Raw genomic sequence first — 6,333 nt, forward strand, 5'->3', positions numbered from 1 at the left:
AGAGTAGGTTCAAGCATGAACGGACCCCAGAATAAAAAGGTTCAATGACAGGTTCGTACATGACCTGAATAGGATTGAACAAAGAATCTTCAGAGTAGGTTCAAGCATGACCGGTCCCCGGAATAAAAAGGTTCAATGACAGGTTCGTACATGACCTGAATAGGATTGAACAAAGAATCTTCAGAGTAGGTTCAAGCATGACCGGACCCCGGAATAAAAAGGTTCAATGACAGGTTCGTACATGACCTGAATAGGATTGAACAAAGAATCTTCAGAGTAGGTTCAAGCATGAACGGACCCCGGAATAAAAAGGTTCAATGACAGGTTCGTACATGACCTGAATAGGATTGAACAAAGAATCTTCAGAGTAGGTTCAAGCATGAGCGGACCCCGGAATAAAAAGGTTCAATGACAGGTTCGTACATGACCTGAATAGGATTGAACAAAGAATCTTCAGAGTAGGTTCAAGCATGAACGGACCCCAGAATAAAAAGGTTCAATGACAGGTTCGTACATGACCTGAATAGGATTGAACAAAGAATCTTCAAAGTAGGTTCAAGCATGACCGGTCCCCGGAATAAAAAGGTTCAATGACAGGTTCGTACATGACCTGAATAGGATTGAACAAAGAATCTTCAGAGTAGGTTCAAGCATGACCGGACCCCGGAATAAAAAGGTTCAATGACAGGTTCGTACATGACCTGCATAGGATTGAACAAAGGATCTTCAGAGCAGGTTCAAGCATGACCGGACCCCGAAATAAAAAGGTTCAATGACAGGTTCGTACATGACCTGAATAGGATTGAACAAAGAATGGAAAAACTCTTCAGAGCAGGTTCAAGGATGACCTGACCCCGGAATAAAAAGGTTCAATGACAGGTTCATACATGACCTGAATAGGATTGAACAAAGAATCTTCAGAGTAGGTTCAAGCATGACCGGACCCCGGAATAAAAAGGTTCAATACAGGTTCGTACATGACCTGAATAGGATTGAACAAAGGATCTTCAGAGCAGGTTCAAGCATGACCGGACCCCGGAATAAAAGGGTTCAATGACAGGTTCGTACATGACCTGAATAGGATTGAACAAAGAATCTTCAGAGTAGGTTCAAGCATGACCGGACCCCGGAATAAAAAGGTTCAATGACAGGTTCGTACATGACCTGAATAGGATTGAACAAAGAATGGAAAAACTCTTCAGAGCAGGTTCAAGGATGACCTGACCCCGGAATAACAACAATTGGACTCTGACCGTAAGCAATGGACTACAAACAGCTTTTAACGGATTTTGCCAACTACAATTGGACTTGAAAATGACCGGGAAAACCGGATGTTGGTTTAGGGATACCAAAGACAAGCTGGAATTAGAGGTTCAAGGATCTAGGATCGACAACAAGACCTGGGTCAATGCAAAATGAGCACGAAGTACATTTCGGCTATGCATGATTTGCATTTCCTTTTATGCATGATATATGAATGATCATGGTTATGAGAATGCTGACACTGGGCAGACTGGGAGTTTGTAAAGGCTCTTTATGGAAGCTCATGATTCCTCAACACCGAGAACTCAACCAAATATTTTATGATAGATGTTGTCAAAGGAGGATTCTATCCAGTTTGATGGCCACAACTTAGCCAATGGGATCCTTTTGGAGGATTAATGAATCGTGTTAGCATAATTTTCGGGCACTCGTCTTGAACTCAATAGTTGTTGACGCATGGCAGAATTTGTTTGAGCAGTTTGAAGGCACGAAGAAAGAGGTTATGCCCCTCTGTGGCCCATCTTGCCCCAGTTTGTTGAGTCTTTGAAAATGTTCACCTTGAAAGTGAGTTTAGAAACAACTTGCCATGAGACTACCTCGAGATAGCTTGCCCCAAGTGTTTGTAACTTGCAGTAGTCTGATCTTGACTAACCAAATGCTGGAATGGTAGACTCTTGATTGACTGTCCTTTGGATAGTTGGACTTACCGAGCTCTGAGGTGGTTTGCCCCGGTCTAAGTCTTGAAGCAAATTACTCTTGGCTAACTGAGCCTTGGAGTGATTGGACTTACTGAGCTCTGAGGTGGCTTGCCCCATTCTGATTCTTGAAGCAAATTACTCTTGGCTAGATGACCCTTAGGGTGACTAGCTCGAATTAACTGATGCTCAAAGTGATTTGCCCTTGACTAGACTTCTTTCACTCCATCAAGTTCTTCAACTGTATATTGTTGGAATTTCTTTGACGCTAAGCGTTGACTTGCAAATAAGATTGTGCATTCAAAAAAATGGTAATTTTAATGCAATGTTTATGCAAAAATTTGAAATCAAAGTTTATTGATATAAATGGGTGAAATACAGTGAACGAGTCATTGATAAGAACACAATGGTGATCAAGTCATTCACAGTATGCAAGTTGGTGCTATCAAATGATTAACAAAAATCGTTTGGAGTCAGGTCAACACAACCTTGTTATAGTATGCTTTCAAAATAAACCCTGCCTCAATTAGGTCTTTTAAGGGTTGTAACGTGGTCTGGTTCACGGTTTTTTGAAACAAAAGGATATAAGGCTCAAAATTTGTTTTTACCCACCCCTTCTTCTTGATGATCTCCAGTTCCTACGTTCAGTTAATTCGATATACGCATTCGACTTCCAAGAGGGTTCGAAGGTGTGATGAGGATTCAAGACGAATTTTCTTGAAATGGCAGTCACCTTATTTTTTTGTTTTGTTGAGGACTTTGATGACCTCTTTTGATTGATTTTCTTTATCCCTAATTTTGCCTGGACCGCTTCTTCGAAGCTTTCGGTCCATCGGGATGCCCTGACTTTTGCCTAAGTCATTTCGTGGTATTTGATTTAGCGGGCTTTTTTTTTTATTATTTTTTTTAAAGGTGTTGACTGCCACATTATTGGTGGATGAGGATCAACCAACATTAATTTTATCTTTTCTCAACTTCTTCGACACTTCAACATGTGCGCGAAGGATAACATGTGGTTGAACCTAATTGGAGGGTGTTCATATGGACGATTTTTTTTGAAAGATCGAATGCATGATCAAACTATCTGAACACAACTATCCTGCCCCAGGTTAAGATTAAGGGTTTTAGATCCGAAATAAACACCAACTTCTAGGCTCAAAGTGGTTGACTAGGGATTAACTCCTTATCTCTTCAGTGTTTGGGGATTTGAAACAATGCCTTACATCATCGACAAGGTTTTACTCAAAAGCATACCACAACAATTTTAGGTGTTTCGTTTTCATCATCCTCCCTCCAATCTTTGTTAACACAACAGTTTGATAAACAAAAGTGAATGAGAGGAGAATTTTTGTTTTTTAACATAAATGAAAAATGAGTGAATACGAATGGATTAATTCAAACGATGCATAAACATTTCATTAATCCTACCAATTCAAAGAAAACAACAATGCTTAAAAGCAAATAACAGTCAACATGCAAAGAAACTACAAAAGAAATGCTGAAACAGCCAAATGATTGCCAGCTTTAGGGAATGACTTCTTCAATCTTGATCCATTAACTTAGGGGGACACCCCTTGAGATCTTCGCATTTATCCGGTCGATGGGTTAACATTTACCACCAAGCTTCCTTCTTGAAAGGCTATGTACCTTTTGTCAATCAGCTGCTGTACTTTGGCTTTGAAGGCGTCACAGTCTTCAGTTGAGTGCCCTTCTGATCCGGCATGATATCCACATTTCTCATTTGGGTTATACCCGGGTGGGTAAGGTTGTGGAACCGACTTAAGAGACTTGGGAACCACCAACGAGTTTTGAATCAGAGGTTGTAGGAGTTGGCTATATGTCATGAGGACTGGGTGTCGAGGATCATTTTTCCTTTCCAAGTTACTTTGAGGCCTATGCTGATTTGGATGAGGAGCAAACCAGGATTGTTGGTAATGAAGACCAGAAGGTGGTGGTTGTTGGTACAACACTTTGGGCATTGTTAACTGCTCATTTTCAGCCACTTGAAGGTTGGGATCAACAAGCTTTTTGACATTGGCAGGATGATTTTCAAATTCTTTTCCTTCAATCTCATCGTTGCACGCAACTCTCTTGGATCCACTACTCACTTCTCCTTTTCTTTCATTGGTATGGGTCGTGACATTGGAAATCCAAGATGGTATCTCAATGCTCTTACCAGGAAACAATGATAGCTCACTAGCCATATCCCTTACATATTCCTTGTGGTACAAAACCTTGAGGGGTATCAAGGGTCCTTTCCCTTTATCATTACTTGGCCCAGAGATCAAGGTATATGTACTTGAGACTTCCTCCTTGAGTGTTGGTGACCTTATGTCAATCAATCTTTGCAGCTTGAGCTTAAAACTCACGCATTCCTCGATGGAGTGCCCCATTGTTCCAGTATGGTATTCACACTTGATCTTCGGGTGATCTTCTTCAAAGACTAAGCTCTTCTTGTTAATCAGTCCTCGTACCAAATATTTTAGCGCACAGCAAGAATCTAGGTCATGTCCCAATGCCCCTTTATGGAATTCACATGTTGCATTTGGATTGTACCATGGTAGGTATGGTGACACAGGCGTGAGAGCTCGAGGTGTCACCAAAGCATTTTGGATCAGTTGCGGATAGAGCTTGCTATATGGTACCAGAATCGAGTCATTGTGATCCTGGTTCTTCTTGCTCTGATTCTGATTTTTGTTTTGAACCTGACTTCGGTGATTTTGAGGAGGAATAGCCAGAGGATGTTGATGATGACGTCTTGAGGGAGGTCCATATACTGGTAAATGAGGAGTTCCCACATAGAATTCCCCTCGACTTGAGGTAACACTGGATGGATGTGGAGTAGTAGCTTTCTTTGTTGTAGCATCGTATATTGGGTGACCCTCTTTTCTCAACAAGACTTGCAGGGTTTCCAAGACCCATCTCATTTGGCTCTTCAAAAGATTAAGTTCCTCCTTCAATACTTCTTGACTTTTCCTTAGCTCGTCCATCATCTCCTGAGACATGGTTCTTTGTTCTAAACGCGTGTTGAGAATCACTTTGCTTCACGGACAAAGGATGGATGAGTTTTTTTTTATTTTGTCTGGAAAGTGACATGCGTTATGATGAGATGCAAATGCAATGAAATGTGAATGCAATGCAATGCAAGCCATGCACATTTGTTTTTTCTTTAATACACGGGTTCAAAAGTCCGAGGTACTGATAAATCTGATTGTTTTCCAAGAATAGGTTCTCACCGGGTAAGATCTAAGGTTTTGTTACAAAGGATTCCCAGAGTCATTGATTCACAAGAATGTTTGACGCTTACAGGAAATACTTCCCGGTCGTCAACTCCATCGAGGGAATCTATTCTGGGTGAGGTTCTCGTACCGACCCTTACGAAGTATACACCTCGCGAGTCCGTACTACGCAACCATCGACTGGGTTCTAGACAGGGTACTCAGAGTCATGGATTCAAAAGACTGTTTGACGCTTACGGAAAATACTTTCCGGTCATCAACTCCATCTAGGGAATCTATTCTGAGCGAGGTTCTCGTATCGATCCTTACGAGGTATCCACCTCGGGAATCCATACTACGCAACCATCATTTCTAGTTGGCCAAAGGTTTAATGTTCTAAAAGGTCCTTAGAGTCATGGACCCCTTTGAAACATCGGCGCTTACGAGGTATACACCTCGGGCGACAATATTTGCAAAAGGATCTACTCTAAGTGAGGTTCTCGTACCGACCCTTACGAAGTATTCACCTCGGGAGTCCGTACTACTCAACCATCGTCCTATCTTATGTGTTTTTTTCACTCTAGACTCGGGTGTAGAGTCTTTCCCACATGGTTTGCAATCAAGATCCAAGTACCAACAATCACAATAGAACCAATATACAACAGATATCAATATAATAATAAAGATATTAAAAGCAATAAATAAGGGAAAAGCCATAAAATTAAACAAACAAAAGCACACAAACGTCCTAACTAGGCTTGACTCGCTTAGGATTTTATCGTCCCCAGCAGAGTCGCCATCTGTCGCACCTCGAAAAATGGGGATACGACTTCAAAGCGAAGCGCGATCGCACGCTCGCAATGATGGACTGAACAGAGTCGCCACCGAACTTTATTTATTCCTAAAAAGGAAAGGGGAAATATCGATAAAACCCAAGACAAAGAAAGGATAAGATATGGTCATCGCAACCAATATCAGGGTTCGGGAGTCGATTACGCAAGGGGAAGGTATTAACACCCCTTACGTCCGTTGTACTCAACGGGAACCATTAGGTCAGTTGTGTGCATTAGTGTTAGTTTGAAATGATAGGCTTTTCAGTTATTTAGTGGGAAAAGAAAGAATATAAGAGAGAAGAAATGTTTTTGGATTTTTTTTGA

This window comes from Lathyrus oleraceus, chromosome 1 (genome assembly GCF_024323335.1).
Source record: "Lathyrus oleraceus cultivar Zhongwan6 chromosome 1, CAAS_Psat_ZW6_1.0, whole genome shotgun sequence".
Lineage (NCBI taxonomy): Eukaryota > Viridiplantae > Streptophyta > Magnoliopsida > Fabales > Fabaceae > Lathyrus > Lathyrus oleraceus.